We start from the raw sequence: 13,061 nt of genomic DNA, 5'->3' as shown, positions 1-13,061 counted from the left end.
CGTGGTGATGACTTGAGCTGCACTGAGTTAGTTCCACCAGAGCTGAGCGGGTGTTCAACCTGCGATGATGCGTAGGCCTCGATACGCTATCCTGGCAATCAAGACCCAATTTGAATTGTAAGCTCAGCTGGACCACGTGTACACCAAAGCCAGCAGCCTATACAGACAAGACTCCTCAGCGCGGTGCAGCAGGATGCGCTGGGGGCCTATTGGGATGAATTCAGCGTGGCGGCTGAGGAGATTGCTCCGGCACGTGGTGGGCCCTCTTGGAGACATGCCATTTGCGGCAGGTGCGCATTGAGGTCTGGGTGCGCAGGGTCAGGCAGTGATCGTTGGCCGGCGGTCCAGTCTGGGGACTAGGGCTGGGGTGCTTGCGAAAGATGTAGGAATCATGCACACTGTCTGTGAAGTTTGTGAGGACATTAGTGTACAGGCCCCGGCGGTCCAGTTTTGTCTGTACGTTGTTAGAATGCGTGTGGTTTCTGTTGCGGTGATTCTGTGCAGTGTCAGCAGGGGGCGCAAGTAGTTCATGTGTGCAATCAATTGCACCCAAAACATGCGGGAAGCCTGCTATGGCATGGTTACCTTGCTTAGTCTCCAGCTGTTCCTGCGCAGTGTGGGTGAAGTGAAGCTGCAGGTGTATCAAGCTGAAACGAACCGTGATGTTTACAGGTATGATAAATCCTGCATAATGAGACCGTAACAGGAAATCATGTGGTCATAAGGTTCTTTTTCTTTCCTACGAAGGTTACGACCACACAAACTTCTGTTAGGCTCTTTTTGTGCAGGATTGATTATACCTGTAAGCATTCCGGTTAGTCCAAGTGCAATACATTGTATCAGATTACGTTTGTGACCATACTAACGCTTGACCATTGTCACCATTTATCCAACAGGTTTCTGAATACGGACTTTCTGAATATTGAATTGTATTGGGATTTCCAGGACGATATTCAGTTATGTGGATCCACAAGTTGCCGTGATGACGTTCCCCGTTGGGAATGTCACTCGTTGTTTGATATTTTCGTGTTGTTAATTTATGTTTTCGTAATAAAGTACTGGTTTTCCACTACTGTTGACTACTGGACTTCATGACCTGCCACACCCCCATTTTAGAAACCACATTCTTGGATCTGGAGAACGGAGGCGCAAGGCAACGGCTGGGGTTGAGGTTGGTTGTGCTGGAATACTACGAATTGGGACGAGAGTGTGGTGCGGATACTGGGGCCCGCCGTTGCTTTTGTGGACATGCTTCCAAGATATGTGTGAGGAAGTTTAATAGGGCTGGCTGTGAGACTCCTCCGACTCTGGCAGTTGATGGCTGGAAAGTACCAGAGGCCAACAGGTGCAGCACAGCCAGCAGCGTTGTCTGCGGGGGATGTTAGTTGTCTGCTGTGTTGGTACCGTCAGCCTGTGGGCAATGTGGCAGTGTGCACCAACTTGAGAATATGGTGATAATTCTTTCACCACTTTTGCTGCGCTTAAGTGCCGATAACTCGCCTATAAGTCCCGACTGTTGGGTTATAAAAAAGGTGAAAAAACAAGAAAAGTGGACCGGGTACAAACACCCTGACCGCCTATGCCTGCTCAGGGGACCCCACAAAACCCCCCAGGGCAAAAAGAATCCAGACTAAACATTTTTTGTAAACAATGGGGTGTATACTCAAGGATTTATCGCTGAATTGTCGGTACTTAAGCACAGCAAAAGTGGCAAAAGAATTATCGTCCCATTCTCAACCTGGTGCAAACTGCAGATATCTGCAGTTTTCGAGTGATAGCTTCCGCAAAAAACATTGCCACGGATAAAAGCTCTTGCCTATTTGGAAAATGTGAATTATGAAACCGAATAGACCATATTTTGTTAAGTTGTCTCTTTTTAATGTAAAAATTTGGTTATAAATGCCTTTTTTAATCAACTTTTTTTGGGATAATTGTATTTAAATGTATTTTGGTGCTTGATGTATCGCTTTTTATATTATAGTATGCTTTTATGGACATTTTTAATGTACCGAATAAAGCTTGATTTGATTTGATTTGAGAGCGACCACTAACACTAATGATATGCAGAGTAGGCATTCCTGTGCAAAAAAACATGAAAACACCACTTACCGATATTTTTCAACGACCAGCCAAATCTGCGATGCGATCCAAAAACAGGCGATAAGCCGCGTTAGGAGTAGGAATTTAACACCTGCCTTTTACTGGTGTAAAGCAGGACGACTGCCTACAATATGAAAAGGATCCCAGCCCAGAGCCACATCTGAAGACCAACACATGTCATTGAGCTACTGATCATGCAGCTCCAAGACCGAAGAGTGCCACAACACCCACCGCCACCACCTCCATGACCCCCCGACTACCACCGAGGCAGCGCAGAACAGGACAGCGGACGTTCCGAAAACAGCATTGTCCCTCAGCCACACAATAGCTGAATGTTGGGAGACGTAGGAACTAAGTATGTGTGAAGGAGGCAAGTCACGCATGAATAAGAATGCCCACAATGCCAAATGTGGCGGTGATGTGCCAGACAGACCTCACTATGCAGAGCACAGGCCTCTCCATGTAGACATATACTGCTGGTGCTTGTAATGTTGTGGACAGTGGATGCAACCATATTACCTCAGGGAGTGGGGAAGATCTCGGTCCTGTAGCTGTGTCGCCCCTCCCTGTAAGCGTAAAAGGAGTGGGCTGGTCCGACATGCGCCACTCCAGCGTAGGAGGGTGAATAAATATGCCGGGGCTCTGGGCGTGGTTCACTTCCAGGAAGTAAATACACTAAGGTGCTAGGAAAATCCCAACACCTAAGGGGGTTCGAGAGGAAGGTCAACGCGTCTGCCAAGGCGGCGGCCCTCACCCTGCCACCAGGTCACCGCTGTGACCGCTGCCCACCGCGACGCAGGCTCCCTGAAAACCCAACAGCACAGCACCACGCAGTTATGTCTGTGCTATCTACTGCCTTCCATCTACACTGTGGACAGCACGGCTCACAATTCAGATTGAGTCGCGATTGCAGATGACGCAGTCCAGTAGGCAACAGACATTGCATCCAGTGCGGCCCGCCCGGACCACACATCATCACTGGCTGCACACACGCTGAGTGCTTCAGGTGCCACCAACTCTGTGCAGCTCAAGTCACCGCCATGTGTCCTTATTGAGGCAGAATCCATTAGTCAAAAGACATTGCTCCCAATGCGGCCCGCCCGGACCACGCACCATCGCTGGCTGCGCACACGCTAAGTTCTTCAGGTGCCACTAACTCTGTGCAGCTGAAGTCAATGCCACATGGCTTTGGGCCCTTGCTGACCACTGCCTCCGACCTACACTGTGGACAGCAGGGCTCACAATTCAGATTGAGTCGCGATTGCAGATGACGCAGTCCAGTAGGCAACAGACATTGCTACAAGTGCGCCCCGCCCAGACCACGGATCATCGCTGGCTGTTCACACGCTGAGTGCCTCAGGTGCCACTAACTTAGTGCACCACAAGTCACCGCCACGTGGTCTTATTGAGGCAGAATTCATTAGTCAAAAGACATTGCCCCCAGTGTGGCCCGCCCAGATGACGCATCATTTCTGGCTGTGCACACGCTGAGTGCTTCAGGTGCCACTAGGTCTGTGCAGCTCAAGTCAATGCCATGTGGCTGTGGGCCCTTACTGGCCGCTCCCTCCGGCCTACACTGCGGACAGCAGGGCTCACAATTCAGATCGAGTCGCGATTTCTGATGGCGCAGTCCAGTAGGCAACAGACATTGCTACCAGGGATGAGGGTCTTGGTCTGAAGATCAATTTTTGTGTGCTATTGGAGGGCGAGTGCATGGCTTACACCATGTGATAGCAAATACTTGTTTGACTACTTGAAGCGAGAGGAGGAAAACCTTGTATCGCTTTAATAGAACGGATCCATTTGGTAAAAATGGAGAAAGAAAAGAAAGCGGGTCTCACTCGTTGATTTAAATTAGGCTCCTGGTGGGTAATGTTCCGTGACTAATCCTAATATTATATTGCGGGGTCTCTGAAGGACTGGGGATCTTAATGTCACATGTAAATTAGGCGCGGAAGGGCACAGACATGTTTCGTAGCATAAGTTATCCCCACCTTCTCGGTATTGTTTACTAATTGTTCGGGGACTCCGAGGCTCACTGAAGTCTGGGGATCGACACCCTCCGAGGCTATCCTCAAATATGCAGGGTAGGCCTCGGCAATCCCTGAAGTCGCGATGGTGCTAGGCAGTGCCTTATTGGTTCTGTAATCACACGGGCAGTACTCATGGTGTTATAAAGTGATACACACATAGAACCCTTGCAGTTGTAGAATTACTCAGGCTTCATTTATGTAATAGTCTTTTGGTTTATATTTGGTAGGTGAACCGTAAAATTAAAAATGTTTTCTCTTTAAACCTCCTATAAACAGACGATATTCACAATAAACTACAGACAAGTATTGTCAGAAAAAGAAGACCTATAACCTCAGGGCCCGATTCACAGAATTAACTTAAGACAAAATCCTCAACTTACTACTTTTGGTGATCACAGAATGCACATAATACAGAGCGTGCAGCCTGGAGACGGAGCTTGCGGGCCGGAGGCGAAGCTTCCGGATTGGAGGCGGAGCTTCCGACTCAGAGGTGGGGATTTAGCCATCACTGTAATCTCCACCTCTGGGCCGGAAGCACCGCCTCCGGGCCGGAATCTCCGCCTCCTGGCTGCTAGCTCCGCTTCCAGGCCACAAGCTCCACCTCTTGGCCGGAAGCTCTGCCTCCGGGCTGGAATTTACGGCTCGAGTGCGTATGTAAAGTTAGTAGTCGAAAATCCATTCCGTGAATACCAAAAGTAGTAAGTGCATTCTGTGAATACCAAAAGTAGTGAGTGTAGGATTTTGTCTTAAGTTAGTTCTGTGAATCGGGCCCTTACTTATTTATTGGAAAAAATATATATTTATTAAAACAACACAAATAAATGGAAACGCAAGTTTATTAGAACAAACAACAGTATAACATGGAACACTTGGGTGGGACTCCTCCGGAAGCAGCTTACAAAACCTGAAACACAAAAATGAAACATAAGTATGTGTGCCATGTGGAAGAGGAAAAGAAAGGTAGTCGGAATGAAAGGAAGATAGTGAGAATGGGAGGGAGAGGGAGTGGGTGGAAGGAAGAAGGGGAGGGAGAGTCAAAAGAACAGAGGGAGGAGGAGATAGAGCGTCCTCAGTGTTTACATCCCGTCACCCGTTTGTCTAGGATGCTGGTGTCCGCGACAAAGAGGGTGGTCGAACAAGTCAGTAAAATGAAACATATGAATGAGGCCAGAGATTACATTATTAGCCATGGGAACATCGCTAGCCTGCACCTGTGCACTCAGGGTGCTGCACCCCAGCACCTTTCCCGCACTGTGCTCAACTGTAGGTCCTGCGCACCGAGGCTTCACTGCTTCACTGCTCACCTGTCACCATTGGTGTGTCCAACGACGTGTTGGTGCAAGCTTCGAGTCCGGGGTACCTTTGTAGGGTGAGAGAGCAGGTCTCCGGTCACGAACATTGCCTTGATACCACGATGGAAAGCGTCAGAATGCTGAGGGCATCATGATGGGGTGAGCACCCGCTCCGCTTATTTTCGGTCAATTCAGTGTCTGAAAAGGGAGAAATAATTTAATGGTGGAAACGCCTGGCGGTAAATGAAGGTTTATTTCAAGCTTAATAGAAAACACCAGTTGAGTGCATCCTTCGTTTTTGAAGTACGATCTACCAACTGTTAGTGGTTATCGTGGTTCAAAGAGGAGTTGGAGTGCACGAGAATACAAAATGTTAAATAATAATATGTTATGCTAACGTTTACATAGAAAGGAACAGAACGGATGGTAGAAGCATAATGTGCGCGTATTATGCAGTGGCGGAAGCCTGTGTGCATGTATACTTAGTAAACTTAGTATACTTAGTAATGAGGTCACTACAGTGCCCTAAAAGCCAACGCCACGTGTCTGTAGGGCAGCGCTGCCCGCTGGCTCAGGCCTACAGTACAGTCCAGCAGGTCCTTAAAATGAGACAGAAATCAGACTGAATCAGGTCAGAGATCACATCATTACGCTCAGCAACATCGCTTGTTCAGACCTGCGCACCCAGGCTGATGCACCCTACCCCTCCTGCAGCACCGCACTCTACACGTGTTTGTAGGGTAGTGGTGCCCGCTGGTTCAGGCCTACAGTACGGTCCAGCAGGTTGTTAAAATGAGACAGAGATGTGACTGAATGATGTCAGATCACATCATTATGGACGGCCATATTGCTTGTTCGCACTTGCGCACCCAGGCTATTTCACCCCAGCCCCTTCCCCCGCACTGTGCTCAATTGTAAGTCTTCCGTCGGTGTGTAAAACGACGTGCCGGTGCAAGCTCTGAGTCCGGGGTACTTTTGTAGGGTGGGAGAGCAGGTGTCCGGTCGGCGACGGGGGCTTGATACCAGGATGGAAGGTGTCAGAATGCCGAGGGCATCATCATGGGATGAGCACCCGCTCCGCCCATTTTCAGGCAATTCAGTGTCTGAGAAGGGAGAAATAATTTAATGGTGGAAATGTCTGGAGGTAAATGGAGGTTTATTTCAAGCTTAATAGAAAACACCAGTTGAGTGCGTTTTTGAAGTACGATCTACCAACTGTTAGTGGTAACCGTGGTTCAAAGAGGAGTTGGAGTGCACGACAATTCACTAGGTTAAATAATAATATGTTATAAAAAGGATTCACATACAAAGGAACAGTGCGCATGCTAGAAGCATAATGTGTGCGTGTAATGCAGTGGCGGAAGCCTGTGTACATGTACACTTATTAATGAGCTCACTACAGTGCCCTAAAAGCCAATACTACATGTCTGTAGGGCAGCGTTGCACGCTGGCTCAGGCCTACAGTACGGTCCAGCAGGTCCTTAAAATGAGACAAACATGTTACTGAATGAGGTCAGAGATCACATCATTACGCACGGCAACATCGTTTGTTCGGACCTGCGCACCCAGGCTGATGCACCCAACCACTCCCGCAGCACCGCTCTCAATTGCAGCCCCTGTGCACCGAGGCCCCACTGCTCACCTGCTGTCATTGTTGTGTGTGCAAACACTACGGGCAGCAGTGTTCACAATTCAGTTGTAGTGTTGATTGCAGGATGGTGTACACCTCAAGAATCCCTTTGGAAACAAGACAGGCAGTAGGGTTCACAATTTAGAACCAGTGTTGATTGTCAGGATGGTGTACACCTCATGGATCCCTTTATTTTGCTACGCATTGTGATAAGCGAGGTGGATGCAGCCATGTCACCTGAGGCAGTGTGGAAGAACTGGGACATGTGGCTTCATCGTTATCCTATTTATACGTACGCAAAGTGCGCGAGGCTTGCGTACGCCAGGCCAGCGTAGGGGTGTGAATAATTGTTCCGGGGATCTGGGCGTTGTTCAATTCCTGCCTGGCATTGCAGTTTTGACGTCGCAGAATGCGCAATTTATATGAATGTGGCATGTATCGGGAGGGCGGCAACTATTGCTAATGAGATGCTGTTCGAAAAGGTTGAATGGTGAACATCACATGTCGTTGTCAAGGTTGTGGATATGCGCAGACAGGCATTTCAATGGTGTGCGGTAATATTGAAAGTGTTGGTATCGCGAAGCGCACACATCTGAATGTGCTCGGATGGAGGATCAGCAGTGAGGCTACGTCATACACAGTGATAACACTCATTATAGTCAAGCAATGTATGTGAAACGTGTCTCAGATATGACACACTACTATATTGGTTAAGCCTGACAACAGAGCATACAGCAATACAAATCTACACATTACTGTTTGTGACATGTGACCTAGGATGTGCACTCCTCCTGTGGCTGATGATGCTCCTTAGAGCCACCAATACCCAGGCCAAAAGGCAGCACAATAATGTGAACACACACACACACCAGGGGCATCGTGTAACACACATTTGTTTTTTGATGTAACGTTTGAGATGCATGGCCATAACACGCAGAAGGCTTAATGTACAGACCATGAATATTGATCAAGATGATGGTTGCATGTTGTGTGTAGTATAAGATATGTGTACAAAGAAAAAAAACTTTAAAAAAAAGCTGTTTAAGGTGAAGTGGTGTCTCTCATCAAACGCTGTGGAGAGAATGACTAAAATGGGTGTGGTCGTCCAACAGTTACAATGGGAAATGTTATGAAGCAATCAATTGCTTTTTTTTAAGTTCACATAGCAATCACGCACCAAGCGTGCAAGGAGGCCGCACCCGACGCGATTTTGAGAAAATATATTTATCATAATATAAGTTTATTACAGTTAGAAATATATAAATGTTTAAAATATTTTAGAATATCGCTTGCTGTCATATACTGTTTAAAGTTAGTTACATATACTTTTGATACAAAAAACAAAGAGGGACTGGTGTACCCGGCGTAACACCATACGTCTGTGACGTAACACAGGGCGTGCACTCGTCGCATACACAACGCGCAGTGGGCGAGACCCCATACGTACATGACGTAACGCGTGGCTTGGTACTGTGTAACCGTCGGATACCAAAGTAGCAGCTGGGGCAACTTCATGCATATATAATGTTCCGTGGGACGCAGTGTCACGAACCCAGAGGATACGAAATGCACATCATTTACGAGTTTAGCAATATGGTGGAACCGATTCGTGTGGTGATGGAGCTTGGTAAGCTACCGGTATAGGAGTGCAGATTTCTCAAAAAAAAAAAAAGAGATACATATTTTTAGGGAAAGATATAAAACATTACATAATTTTTAAAGTTACAAAAAAAAGAAGTATAATAGAGTTCCAAAATATTTAAAAATGTAATAGAACAAATATATGTTTTATAAACAATCAAATATGAAATTAACATTTAAAAAACCTTTGAAATTCACTGAAAAAACCATAGTGTAGTATTCTCTTCATATCTATTATATGCATGTACTTTGGAACCTAGAACAATAAGATGTGTTGCATTCCTCAAGTTGCCAGTTGACTGCCTGGTAGCTGATGGTTAGGGTGTTCATGAATAAACGCAGCTTTATCTTCTATCTACTTTGATATTTACCACATCTTTTCATTGGCGACGAGGACGGGATGCAAGGAAAGAAAGAAAGAAGAACACCTTAACATCAAGCTAAGTGTTTTGACACCTGTGTTGGTCTATTTTTAGACATTTTTGGAAATTAACATTTTTGGGAAATTACGTTGAGGTGTTCAGCTTTATATTTAAATTATCGCTATCAATTTTGACTTTTAACTTCCCCAGCGGCTGTAATTTTGAATGGGAGGTTAATGTACTTCCCCAGCGGCAGTTGGTTTAAATTGAGAAGGTTCGGAAGATTCAAGAAGGAAGTTTACGAAAGATTATTTTTAATATTTTGGCTCACTTAATACTATTCCTTCTCCAGCGGCTGTTAAGAACAAAGAGAAGCATAGAATAATATTATATCGTAAAGGTAACTTCTCCCGCGGCAGTTTGTGAGAAAGTGTTGGGAAGGAATGAAAGGAAAACAGTAATTTTGCGTGTTTAAAAAAAATAAGAGGAAACTTTTGAGGAGTGATAGTAAATACAACGTGATTTTCTCACCGTTTTATTTTTGTTTTTGAACTGCCTGTAAATGTGAGTCGAGCTCTTCATTGTTCGGCGGTTCAAGAGTAATGATGACGTGGTGGAACGTGTAACGGGATTTGGTGAAAGGCACGCACGTGACAACGTGGGATTCAGAGCGTCTCCTTCTCATCGCGCTCTCAAGGAAACGTCACGGCTGAACTGACTGAACATGTCGGTTTGTTTATGAGTCGAACATTTGTGAGGCAGCCACTACTTCAATAGTGAAGGAAAATTTCTGAAGAGAATAACGAAGGAAGAAAATGGGTGTAGCGCTTCAAAAAATAAGATAATTATATCGTTTTTAATTATTTTATTTTAATATTTTTTTTTCTTTCTCATTCTTCTTTGTGAAGTATCATTAGGAGAATGTTAGAAATATAATGTGAATTAGAAGGTTAAATCTACATTATAACAAATGAATATTACTAATATTATTTAGGATATTGGTATTCTGTGACTAAAAGTTATTGAATATTTTGTGCTATACACTGTCAATTTAAGTATTAAGATGCAGAATGTAACAACCCCACCATTTTTTTTGAGTGAACCAGGAGAACCAAAGGTTAAATGGAGTAAATGGAAAAAGATTTTTGCACATTATGCAAGGGTTTGTGGCGCTAATTTAAGCGCGGAAAGAAAATATTCTTTGTTAATGCATTGTCTTGGTGGGGAAGGGCAAGAAGTTCTTGAAAATTTGCCAGCTTTGACTCATCAGGAACAAAGAGGATTAGATGAATATGAGGTATGTTTGTTACAACTTGACAAACATTATTTACCTCGTGTAAGTACCATCATGGAAACATATCATTTTGGTAGAAGGGAACAAGGTAAGGATGAGTCGGTTGAGGAATATTTAACTGCGTCAAGAAAATTATCATCCACTTGCAAATTTGGTCCTGCTAATGAAGAACGTTTAAGGGATCAGTTTGTTTTGAAATGTAGAGAAGATAAAATTAGAGAAGAATTGTGGCTCAAGGATGAACCACCTTTAGAAGAAGTTATAGGTATAGCCAAGAGGGTTGAACACATGATGAAATGTGTTAATGAATTAAAGAATGATAAAGGGAAGACTGAGGAAAAGGTAGAAAAGATAGAAGTGAAGGAAGATGTTTCTCAGATTAAGGATGTGAAAGAAATTAAGACCTCAACTAATGATAGAAATAAAGAAGAGACTGCCTTGTCTGCTGTAACATGCTTTAGATGTGGAAAATCTGGTCATAAAGCAAATTCAAAATTTTGTCCAGCAATGAGTTTTCTCTGTCATGGGTGCGGGAAAAAAGGTCATTTTGTAAAATTTTGCAAATCTAAGGAAAAAAATATAGTTAATAAGGAAATTAAAGAAGTTATTTGTCAGGTGAAGGATAAAAATGATACGGATTATCCAACTGGAAAAGTTAAGATTGAAGGAGAAGAACTTGAAATGAAATTTGACTCGTGTGCACGTATTACTATTATTTCAAAAGAGTTTTATGAGAAATGTTTAAAGGTGAAGAATAAGCTTTTAAAAATGGATGTAAGTCTAGGAGGATACGGTGGTGCTCCTATAAGTATGATGGGATATTTCAATGCTTGTATTGAATTTAAAAATAAGATTATAATTGGAAAAGTGTATGTCTCTAAAGTGGGTGATTGTTTAATTGGGTGGCCTCATCAGCATTTGCTGGGGGTTATACTGAATCCAAATTCTAATCCACAAATTCAAGTTCAGGAGATTGAATCAAAAGATAACTCTTTTATGCAAGAGTTTCCCAAACTTTTTCGATCAGATCTTGGTTGTCTCAAAGGTTATAAACATTGTATAAAATTAAGAAAAGATGCTGTACCTGTAGTTGCAAAAGTTAGAAGGATTCCAATAGCAATTCAGGAAAAGGTAGAACAAGAATTGAGGAAACTGCAAGAACAAGATATAATAACTTCTGTAGAGGCAACTGAATGGTTGGCTCCTATAGTTGTCGCTAACAAACCTAATGGCGATATAAGATTATGTTGTGATTTAAGGTCACTCAATAAAGAAGTCATAGTGGACAAGTTCCCTTTGCCAAATATAGATGAATTGTTATCATCTTTAGGTGATTCTAGGATATTCACAAGACTTGATCTTACTCAGGCATATCATCAAATTGAGTTGACGCAGGATTCACAAGACCTAACGGCTTTTATCACTCCTATGGGTGCATTCAGGTATAAGAGAATGCCGTTTGGTCTTGTGTCTGCTGCTTCAGTTTTCCAACGGGTTATGGCATCCATTTTGAAAGGTATAAAATCTGTAAAATGTTATCAGGATGATTTGTTGATATATGGTGTGAATCAAGTAGACCATGATAGAATTTTGAGGACAGTTCTAAAAAGATTAGAAAATGCTGGTTTGACTTTAAAATATGAGAAATGTAGATTCTCTGTCACTGAAGTGAATTATTTAGGTCATTGTATATCAGCAGTTGGTATTTCACCTAAAAAAAGAATTGGTTGATACTATAAAAAATTTGGTCTCTCCAAAAAATGAGGAGGAGGCTGTTTCTTTTCTTGGAATGGTGGAATATTATGGAAATTTCATCAAAAATCTAGCAAGTAAATCTTGTTGTTTAAGAGATCTTTTGGGAAAGAATAAGGAATTTAAGTGGTCAGATGAATGTCAAAAGGAGTTTGAGAGTATCAAGGAAGATCTTGTTGTTGCTCCAGATTTGCAGGCCTTTGTACCTTTTGAAGAGACTTATGTAATTACAGATGCAAGCTCGAAGGGATTGGGTGCAATTTTGAAACAAAGAAGAAATGGAAAAGAGAAGCTTATTGCCTGTGCTTCAAGGAGTTTGAGAGGTGCAGAACTGAACTATTCGGTCATTGAGAAAGAGGCCTTGGCTATATTTTATTTACAACAAGGGGTGGTGAGGGACAGAGTCTCTGAATAAAGCAGAATACTCTCACCCAGTCAAAAGATCAGGGCTAGATCCAACACCGTTTTTTAGCTCATTGCACCATCCCAGTTTCAGAACCTGGCTGTATGCAAATTAGTCTGTTCCTGTCCCCGTGCATGATGGGAACAGGGCAAACCAAACTACAAAAGCCAATTCTTACACTGGGAAGGAAACAAGCTTCCGGGGACCGGTTTCTGGCATTACAGCCGTCTTCGGCCCGGCTTGCTTGAATCCTGATGGTGCAATGAGCAAGGGACTCATGTCTGAGTATACCCTTCCACGCTTAGGGTGGACAAAAATATTTACAACAAGGGGTGGTGAGGGACAGAGTCTCTGAATAAAGCAGAATACTCTCACCCAGTCAAAAGATCAGGGCTAGATCCAACACCGTTTTTTAGCTCATTGCACCATCCCAGTTTCAGAACCTGGCTGTATGCAAATTAGTCTGTTCCTGTCCCAGTGCATGATGGGAACAGGGCAAACCAAACTACAAAAGCCAATTCTTACACTGGGAAGGAAACAAGCTTCCGGGGACC

Source organism: Lissotriton helveticus, chromosome 8 (genome assembly GCF_964261635.1).
Source record: "Lissotriton helveticus chromosome 8, aLisHel1.1, whole genome shotgun sequence".
Lineage (NCBI taxonomy): Eukaryota > Metazoa > Chordata > Amphibia > Caudata > Salamandridae > Lissotriton > Lissotriton helveticus.
This window is presented reverse-complemented; position numbering follows the sequence as displayed.